Below are 11,256 nucleotides of genomic sequence, written 5' to 3' on the forward strand. Positions count from 1 at the left end.
GTGACCTTGCCTTATATGAATCATTCAAAATTGCTTTAGCCTTTTCCAGGGAAAACGTGAACTGCATCCTGTGCGTTCCAGGAGTTCAAGTCAATGATTACTGTGTCTTTCTGTGCCTGCTTCTCTACATAAAGTAGAGGTAATATGCAGAAATGGGTTGAAACCGCATGACCATCCCAGGTGGCTCACCAGAGTATGGCCACAAGCCTGTTTGTTTGGCAGACTCTATTGGGTTCATTTGGTGTATATTCTTATTGTGTTCCTGTAAAGACTGTGGTTGGACCATGGAGAGAAAGCTGCTCTTACCTTGTCCCTGTTGGACACCCTGGGATGGAGGAATCCATACTGAAAGAGAATATTGTGCCTTCTCTGCGGAAAACCTAACATGCACAACAGGGAGTATTTTCAAGGTTGAAATGAAAGGAGGTTGTGGAAATCAGGATCCCAACAGTACTGCTGGGGACAGGAAGATAAAGTAGGGAAAGGAAGTTCTGTATCACTTCCAAACTGTTTAATGAGACAGTGAGCTGAATCAAGCAAGGCAAAGTATTATAGCTAACGGAGAGTATTACAGGACTGGACTTTCAACCAGATGTCTAAGACTTTGTGGTGATTCTTCAGAAGCTGACTGCTTTTTGTAACACATTTTCCATATTTTGGTCAAATGAAGAAGCAGATGCTGTGAATTAGATTCAGACCTTTATTTCTCAAAGAAATTAAGCAGATCTGCCTATTTACAAAGTCATTCTGTTTGACTCTCTTGTTAAGTGGCCTTGCCCTGTTTTGGTGTTGGTTGCCTTGTCCCTTCTTTCTCACAAGCTTTTGTGAGAAGAAAGATAGCCTTGATCTTCTAGTGATGACTGTACTTCCTTCTGAGGTAGGGCCACACAGGCTCTGACTTATGTGTGGCTCCTGCGTGACAACTCGGATGCTCAGATGGTCACTTTATTCATGTACACAATATCTGTGAGTCATTTTGGACTTACATGAAAACAAAAGGACTCATCATTACTTAAGACTGGCATTTACTTCTTTATTGTGAGATAATAAATGCAATGGATCATGCCTGACCTATAATTCTCACTTTGAGAAATTCAGAACAGTTTTTGGCATTTCTGGTAGTACTATTTGTGTGTATTTTCTAACTCTTCTCCATTTATTCATCTCCCAGTAACCATTGGTAATTATCACCAGGTAATTAAGCAATAGAACTCACAATAACAGGAAATTACTGAAATGAAGTATGTAGGAGAATCGATATACATTTTTTAAAAGGTAAATTTTCCTGTTTCGGAATATGTCACCCTTTAGCTATTCAAGACAAAGAGGGAAAAGCTAAGTGAGAAGGATTATTCCACATTTCCCAGCTGCAGGATTCCTTTGCTTTTTGTCACTGTCCGCTTCAAGGGACCAGAGGTCTGACCCAGAATATAGTTCCTGTGCACAGAGCAACTGACAGTTAAAAGACGGATCTTAACCCACAGTCAACTCCTACAGTTACAGCAGCAATATTTATTTCAATACTGATAAATCTAGCAGAATCCTAGGTGAAGCTTATTGATGTATCTCATATCACCATAGGGAAAGTTCACATCTGAAGAGCAGAAGGATGGGAAGTTAGACTTTAACTGTGCTAAAATGTCTAAAATGAAATTTTCAGAAACTTTTTCTCATCTTTATCTCCATCCATTGAAACTGCAGAGTTTGCAAGCAGTCACTTCATCGATCCCTTACTCGGACGTGCAAAGTAGAGCTCTTTGTACTTTTCCCTACAAAATGAATAAATTCCCATGCATGCTGTCAGTTCGTACACCGCTAAGATTGCACCTGTTTCATGCTACACAGTAAGTACCACTGTGTGGAAAAACAACAGCTGACAGCAAAACAGCTTTAAAATAACTATAATAGAAAAATCTTGCGGAAGTGAATTATTTTCATTCAAGTGAAACAAAATAATTTTGGTTTACAATAATAACACTGTTCAGGAGTTGCAAAGAGATCTACACATGGGCAAGTTTAAACTTCTTTAAAGCCAGTTGAAGTAGAAGATGACCAGGGGCATGAAATAACACAACGATCATTTTTTACCCACAAAAAATATATCAGGTACTCTAAATAAGTAGGACAAACTGACTGCTTAGGGCTTTTCCTGGTTTCTTGTTTTCACCAGATGTGAGGTTTCTGGGTTTGGATTTGCTTTTTTCAGATTTCTTCCAGGTTTTTTGTTTTGTTTTTCGTTGTACAGAGTGGGAATAAAGAGAAGGAGACATCTTTTAAGACAGGTGTAAATGTAGGAAAGGGGACCTGGAACAAGGTTGATCCTTCCTAGTGGTTTAGATCAAACAGAAGTTTGCCTTCTGGTGATTGTGAGTCCCAGCTAAGAGTAACCCTGGGAAGAAGGAACAGGCTTGTTCTTCCTGCTGCTGCTGGGGATCCGGGCAAGGAATTACTGTGTTAGGAAAGTCCCTTCCCTCCTTCCTTTTTCAGCCTGATCCATAACCTCGCATATCCCATCTCAGTCCACAGCCACAGCAGATGGCATACTTTTAGGGGTCTGATAGTAGTACTTAGTGCTTTAGACTCTTCTGCTTTAGAGTTGAGTATATTGCAAGGCTGGCCTCTCCTGGAGCCAAGGTTGGGTTATAACAGTTTTTGATCCAGCAGGACTTTCCTGTTGATGATAAATATATCTCTAAGAGATAGCAAATGTATGTTCATATCTAAGTACCTTAACATTTCATTTATATGCTTTTGCTTTTCTACCTTTTACATGTCCTTAACTATTATGCTAAATTTGTGTTCATGAAAGTAAGAATTGGGCATATAGTTACTAGTATTCATGAAGGGAATAGTTGTCTTAGAGTATATATTAGCACTACTGGTGTAAATCCAGCCAACTGAATATAGATTGAAAGCTATTTACATCCAATACATTTTTAATGATTCCTGCATCAGTTTGATAATGATATCAGTTAATGAGCTGACTGAATACAGATCTAGTTCCTACCTCATAAATTTTTTACCGTGCTATGCACTAATTGGCAAAGGTAATAGGTTGTCCTAAGAACCCTAACTGAATCTTGATTTTGCTGAGGTTAAAAACACTAGAAAAATCTTGATGAATCAGGAGACTTAATAAAATACACCAAGACAGTAGATGTGAGGGCTTTTTTTTTTTTATTTTAACAAAGCTTTTGATACTGTCTCTCATGGTATCCTTCTGTAAAAAATGTCCAGCATACAGCTAGACACGTATACAATATGATGGGTGGACGATTGGCTGAAAGGTTGGACTAAAACTGTTGTTAAAAATGGGGTTACATCAGGCTGGCGGCCAGTCAATAGTGGTGTTCCCCGGGCTCAATTTTAGGGCCAGTTCTTTTCAATGTTTTTATCAATGACCTGGACACAGGAGTTCTGTCCACACTAAATAAATTTGCTGATGATACTAAATTAGGAAGAGCTGTCGATTCCCTCGAGGGTAGGGAGAGATCTTGATAAATTAGAGGAAAGGGCAATCGCTGACTATATGAAATTTAACAAGAATAAATGCAACTTTGAACTACACAATATAGGAAGGATATAAAAATATTAAAGAGATATAAAAGGATATAAAAATATTAGAATATCCAAAGGAGGGCAACAAAGATGGTGAAAGGACTATAGGGCATGACTTATGAGAATCAGTTGAATATACTAAGTTTGTTCAGCTTAGGGAAGAGGAGACTGAGGAATGACCTCATGTCCTCATGAGAGGGAAGTGTTGATCTCTTCTCTCAGGTGTCTGGTGATAGGACACAAGGGAATGGCTTAAAGCTGCATCAGGAAGTTCAGATTGGATATTAAGAAAATGTTCTTCACTGAGAGGGTGATCAAGCATTGGAACAAGCTCCCTGGAGAAGTGGTCACCGCCCCAAGCCTGTTCATGTTCAAATAATGTCTGGACAACTCTATTAGTTATGCGGCTTAACTTTTAGGTTGTCCTGTGTGGAGTAAGGAGCTGGACTCAATGATTCTTGTCGGTCCCTTCCAACTCCGGATGCTCTTTTCCTTCTAGTTTGTTTGGGCTTTTAAGCTGATTACTTAGGAGGACAACAGCACCTGAAAAAGTAAGTGGAAATGAAACTTTCCATTTATTTCCAGGTAAGTTCAACATTGTAAAACAAAAGGTCCTGCTCATCTCCCAAATCACTCAGGTGAGGCAAGCACTGGATGAACAGAGCCTGGCTTTGGCATGTGGAAGTTTCTTTGCCAATACTCTGAACTGAAAGCAGGCAGCCATAAACACAGATATGGGTGTTTCCCCGTTTCTGGGTCCTTAAATGATGTCGCAGGAGAAATCGTATCAGCCTTTAAATATATTACGTTTCTTAATACCTCCATCAATGCCCAAGTTTTTCCCCACTGACCTTTCCACAAAGCTATTCAGAAGCTGTTGATAAGGCTCATTGCTAGTCAACAACCACAAAGAAAGAACTGCATTTTTTACTTCTGAACACAGCTGTGGGGAAGAAAATTTTTAAAAATCTATACTAAAAGCTTCTATTAATTTGCAAAGATGTTATAGGAATGAGCTTAGCTTTCAGGTACACTCATCTTTACAGTAGCCTTCCAGTACCTAAAGGGGGCCTACAGGAAGGATGGGGAGGGACTCTTTATCAGGGAGTGTAATGATAGGACATGGGGTAATGGCCTCAAACTGAAAGAGGGTAGATTTAGATTGGTTGTCAGGAAAAAATTCTTTACTGTGAGGGTGGCGAGGCACTGGAACAGGTTTCCCAGGGAAGTTGTCAATGCCCCATCCCTGGAGGTGTTCAAGGCCAGGCTGGATGGGGCTTTGAGCAGCCTGATCTAGTGGGAGGTGTCCCTGCCCATGGCAGGGGGGTTGGAACTAGATGGTCTTTAAGGTCCCTTCCAACCCGAACCATTCTGTGAGTCTGATCTGTGATTTACGAGGGAATATTGTTACTCAATGAGCAACACAAGATCTTGCCACACTTTGTAATATCACATTATATCATCACAAACTAAAACCTATACAGTCCAACATTACTATGGCTTCAGAATCTTGGCATATATATTTCCTCCCTAATAATTAATTGACTCATTTAGTTTCATTAATATTTAGCTTTCTTGAACATCCATTTTCCCCTTTTATTTTCGAGACAATTGCACATTTATCTTACTATTGTTACATTCATCTCTCAACATGCTAATATACTGCATGGGTTTTTTTGTCATATCCATACAATGTCACTAGTCTTATATCTCTGTATAAACTATATATTTACATACATATAAGATATGAAATATTTTGGATAAACAATTGTCTTTTTCTTCTTTTCCCAAAACCTAACAGTACTGTCCCTCAATTTTATAGTTTTCTAATCAACCGCCTAACCTCCTGAAGTTTTAAAAATATTTTCTTCGGCTTTGCTGCTCCTTTAGATATTTTTTGTATCTCTACTCAAAATCTATGGTTTTGGCATTTATATAATTTTAAATTGTGGTCAAAGGTGTTGAGAAATACAAACTAATAATCATCTTGCCGTAATTCCAAATCAACACTCTGAAAAAGAAAATGTCAATCTTTTTAGTGTATTTACGTCAGAATAATATTAAATAGTAACTTTAATATGGACCTTTTCCAACTGCAATGCGTATTTTTAGCCACACCAGCCACACCTCTTACAATCACTTACTGTCTTCTTGATAATTCATCTTCACATACTTACTTACTGGTAAAGTTGGCCACTACAAATATCAATTTGTTCTGAATTTTACTACTGATACCTTGTTTAAAGAAAAAATGTAAACCAAAATGGCATTTAGCAATGATTAAGCAAAATTCGTTGTTTTTATAGAACTGCCCTTTACAAACTTTCATTTTGGAATGCAAAGCCTATCACTTTAATTATATGTCTATTATCGGGGGATATGAAAGTGTATATTAAATTAATGAAATGGATTACCTCAGTTACACAGTGGTTATTAACAGGAAGAGCTCCCAGTTTTCATATTATGTACATCAGTAACTTTAATTGCATTAGGCTGAGCTAGGAGAGCTATTTTAGGAGAGATTTCAACAGCACAACAATTTCTGCTGGCTTTTTGCCTGCTGTAGCTCAATTTCTGAGGGTTCCCTCATAAATGCTAACTTATTATTTCTGTCAGTCATGCTTTAGCAAACATGGCCTCATTAAAACTACCCTGAAGTGGCTTCAGTTTTGAAATCTCTCCCTTGATGTCTCCATGAGACAACTGGTGCTGGAGGGCTGTTTCCTGCATTTGGGTTAAGAGATAAGAGCGTTATAGAGTACGAATTTACAAAAGACCAGTTTTGGGGCCAACAGCAATAAAAATGATGGACTGTGATGAGCTCAGGCTTTGTAGGATAGGGTACAAAACTGCCTAGGATATTAAAGGTACGAAGCAAATTAGCTTTTAAATTATGGTTTGCAAGCACTGATACACAAGTGTAAAATCAATTAGCTGTCAGCTATTGGTTAATAGTGACTCAGTGACCTGCCTTGCTCCTGCTGGGAGTTGTGAGCAGAGGTTTATAATGGGGATGGCACAGTGTTTCTTCTCTGCTAATAATGTATTACATGCTGAAGTCACTTTATCAGAAGCTCCTGGGAAGAGAAGGTTATCTTCCTGAAATAGGTAGGCATTGGTGAGATCCCACACTGTTGTACACAAGCTTCAGATCCTGCGCTAGGGTGAGGTGGCTTGGCTGAAAGGATTTCCCATGGCTTGTTCTTAAGGACGTTGAGGCAGTTTCATCCCTCATATAACTTTAGGGAAGATACTTGTCTCTAGCATACATCTGCCTGCCTGCATGGACGATATCATTGCAGTGACCCTACTGATCTGCTCCATGACAACAGCAGATGCCTGTAAATTTAAGAACATTTCCCTCAGAGTCAGAGGTAGGTGCGGTAAAGTCCTCCACAGATCAAGGTCTGAGGGAAGAACATGAACCGTGTAACAGAGGAGGCCCATGGGGACTGAACATGAGTTGTTATATTTTCTTATCCCAAAGGACCTGACAGCATCCTAGGAAACATGCAAGGATTTAAAATACATGGAGAGAAAGCAATCTCAGCCCAAATCCTGCAGGAAACCAGCAGTGTTTTCGTACAATTATGTGAACAAGTGGAGATCCCACTAAGTGGTTAAGACAAGTCTGTTGCCACAATAAGACTTGCATTTGTGCCCAGTGCAATTGTGTGGGGTTCATCTCCAGACACTGATAATACATTTTGCACCTAGACTTAAACGCACAGCAAAAAGAAAGGAGTAAAATGGGATGTAGCTTGAGAAATGTGTAAGTTACTCTGAGTAAACCACTAGAACTGTACCCCAAATTGGAGAGGATGTAAGAACTGAATTGCCTATCTACAGTTCATTTTTATTTGGCTAGGTACTTATACAGCCTTATTGTCATAGCATTTCAGTAAGTCAGAAGAATTAGTTTAGCCTTGCAACCTTGTTATTTAAATCATGTGCAAATGGGGAACTTGAACTTGAAACTCAGTTCCACAAAACACCTAAGATGTCTGCTGTGAAGGATGGGGAGGATTTAAGCGCTGAAGTTGGAAACTGCAGAAATGCCAAGTCATCAGTAACTTAAGGCTCCCAATACTCTAGTTTCTCAATTTCTTTTATTAAAATTCTTTAAATAACTAAAAGACATGAGTTCTGTTACCAACAACATAAATGCCCGTCTGGGAGTACTGAAAGCATAAAAAAAAAAAGGATACACATATATGAAGGAGATAGAGAGGTATCTGCATGCATGTATGGATAGATATGGTTAACATTGAAACGCACTTCATGTTTTCTTCAAAGATATAGAATGAGAAAAAAGAAAATCCACAGCAGTAGCTGCTGCTGTAATCCTCCCTTTCTTCACATCTATCTATCCAGTCTTTGTTATGAACATAGCTGGGTGAGATCTGAATGCGGGGGACAAGTGCCGACCCCTTTAGGAGGATGTCAGGATGGTGTAATTTAAACAGTGATATCAAAGATGGCAGGTCTGGCATTGCCGAGCACGCATGGATGATGGATGGTCTGCAGAGGAGGAAGGGCTGAGAGGACAAAGAGTCCATGCTAAGGCGCTGCCCTAAGGGGAAGGAATAGCAGGAGAGCTCTGCCTAGGGATGGGTGAAAAAAGGTAAATAAGTGTGAGCACACAGACAAAGAAAGGTGTGAATAGACTGAATGTGGGAAAGGGAGAAAGATAAGTGGGCTGAGTGGCCCAATTTTGGCCAGCAAATTCGAATGTCCTGGTAATGTACCATGGTGTGAGGTCACAAACCTTAGTGGAATCTGCCCGGAGTATGAGATTCTCAGGATTCTCATACTATGACAGTAACAACCAGGTTACCAGGATTCAAGAAAACTGTGGGTAAAAATTTTTTTCCAAGATAATCTTGCACTGAGAACTTTTGTTAACAATGCTTGCAACCAGTGCCAAACTAAGGCCATCAAGGCTTCTTGCCGTGATTTGGCAGATAATCAAATGATTCCTTCCAGTCCTCTCCTTATTTTTTTTATTCCCTAAAGGAATTTAGGGATCATCTTTTTTGAAACAAGCAGAATCTTTCCATGACTGTATTTTGGGATCCTCAAACTTCAGTTTTTCTTTCTTGTTTTCCTGTCCCCCTTACTAGTAATTTCCAGTGACATTTAAAATCAACTAGAAGATGACTGCCGAACAATGCTTCCAGGGATTTGAGGTGTTGCCATTGTCAGAAATGACAGCATGCAGACACATGAGGTTTGCGCAGAAAGGGAGTTCTTCAATGTAAAAAATGATGTGTGTTTTTAAGGTGCCAATTTTGGCAGCATCAAAGCAATGCTAAAACTTTTTCTTCAGGCTTGCAACCTTTGGCAGAGGTCACATGCCTCCTCTGAGCTTTATCACAACTTTTGATAACACTTCTACTTGAATTCTTGAGCTAAAGACAATGTACATACAAACATTTCTGTTCAATTGTAGAAGTTATTTACTGATAGCCACTCATACTTACATCGAAGTCAGTGGCTGAACTTCCACTGGCTTCAGTAGGATGAAGATTGCTCCCAAGCCTGGCCCATCCTCTGGCCCTGAAGACAAGTACCACACAGCTACACAGGTTTATTCTAAAAACCTGGGTAAGCTCAGGAATACTGCCTGTTATGAAAAGTGGCTAAGGGCAATTACATGAACTATTTGGCAGGGACAAGCTGTGCCAGGGAGCATGTTAACAATTAAATGGCATGGAGGATCACAAGCCAGTGAACAGACCTTCAACTGGAGACATTTTTCTTGCCGGAGAAGTAGCCCAGATGTTACTGGTACTCGTTTGGCAGCATCATTGTGCAGAGCAGGCTATAGTTTGCATTTCTGTGAGAAGAGCACAAACTCAAACCCAGTGCTTACACTGCATCCAGCACAGGGGAAAATGACACAGTAGAAAAATGATTTTGCTTCATTTGAGCCAATGTCCTGTCATGTCTGTCTGCAATACCGTCCAGGTGGCACGTATGAGGCCTGTAACACTTAGTTAAAAGTATAAAACATTTGCCTACTTCATTTTACTTTGCGCATGTTACAATGTCCAAGGTTACATGTGAATTACAGCTAAGTACATAATTGCTTCTGTACTTGCTTGCACTCTCAAATCTACTACTCGCTGCTTTGTGACATATTTTGGGATCCCTGGAAGATCAGAAGTTCTATACAAAACTCAGTTTATTTTAATAATACAATTAGGAAGCAAGGGGACCAAAGCTCAGTGCAGGAGATTCACATCCAAAGCCCTGCAAAGATTCGCAGATAAGAATTTTCTACATTTAGCGCTTTCACAAACTTTTTTTTTCTTCACTGCTCATTTGAGTAGATAGATGCTTACACAGCTATGCTTTACTTAAAGGAAAGAATAAAATATGTGCTGAGATCTGTACTCATCTTGATGAACTGTAGTGTGATTTGATCCTTTGTAGATACAAAATATGTCCTCTGGGTTGTAGCAGTTTATTTTACTGCAGTAATCTCAGCAGTGTTTCCCTACACCAAGGTATTTGACACATTTACCAAGCTTTTCTTTTTATGTTTCATTTACTAGTGCTGTAGGCAAAAAATGTTTTGGCAAATCAGAGTTACATGCAGAAAACCACTTATCACAAATGAGTCTGGGATGATGCTTCTACTTGTACATTTAAAATTCGTGATCTACTGGAGACGACACACCATCAAGGGACGGATAGCAAATTGCGTTTCTCCACCCTCGCCTTCCAGAAATGCTGTCTATTTGACAATGAGCGAACCCACGAGCCCGTCCATTGTTCATCTGATCAGATACTGGACTGCTGCTGTCAACAATGTTCATAATTTCTGTAAACTTGGCCTTCTCTTTACCTTTGTCGGCTATAAAATGAGACAGGTTGATTATTGCACCCATGTGCCTTCACTCTTCACTCACTCTCATGCACACACACACGCTCGGATGCAAACGTTGCTTTGGCTGATGATTGCTCTGAGCACGACTGTGCACTCAAAGAGGCTTTGCAAATCCATTTCCCTAAAACGATTGATACGTTTGGCTTCTTGGCTTGACACAGCCACAGCATTGAGAAGAGATTATTACTGGGGCCCAAACAGGCTAAATTGGGAAATGTCCTTTTGTAAAAAAGTACGCTCAGTGGTAATCATATTCTCATCTGATCAGGAAGGGGCTACCACAATAGTGTGGCCCAAGAGTTAAAGAGCTTATTTTCTAAATCCCTTCATCCTTTCTAGAACTGTGAGACATTGACAGCAAGTCACTTAACTCTGTCCAGCCACAGCTGTGTGGGTTTTGCATAATTAATTATTTATACCAAGGCAGACACAGTAATTAACTTCCAGATGAATATGATATTCTGATCAGAAATGCTTTGCATTTCAGCCGTCCCTCAAGCAAGTAACTGTCAAAGCCGGACTGTTTGACAGAGTGGGTCCTGCCAAAATCCCTCCCAGACATCTGTTCTCAGACAAAAAGAACAGATTCTCAAAGCAGCGCTTGCAGACGTTGCCTCGTTTCAGCAGGCAAAGAATAACCGATTCACAAATTCTGGCTAATTTTGCCTGATTTCAAGACACTACACCGAATCTCGTAAAAAGCCAGGACCTTTTTTTTCAGTCGCGGGCACCAGCGCAAAATGAGTGTTTCTGCACAGAAATCAATGGCCTGCGCTGATGTCAGGCAGGTGCAGGTCGGGAAT

The sequence above is a fragment of the Larus michahellis genome, chromosome 3 (assembly GCF_964199755.1).
Source record: "Larus michahellis chromosome 3, bLarMic1.1, whole genome shotgun sequence".
NCBI classification, from domain to species: domain Eukaryota; kingdom Metazoa; phylum Chordata; class Aves; order Charadriiformes; family Laridae; genus Larus; species Larus michahellis.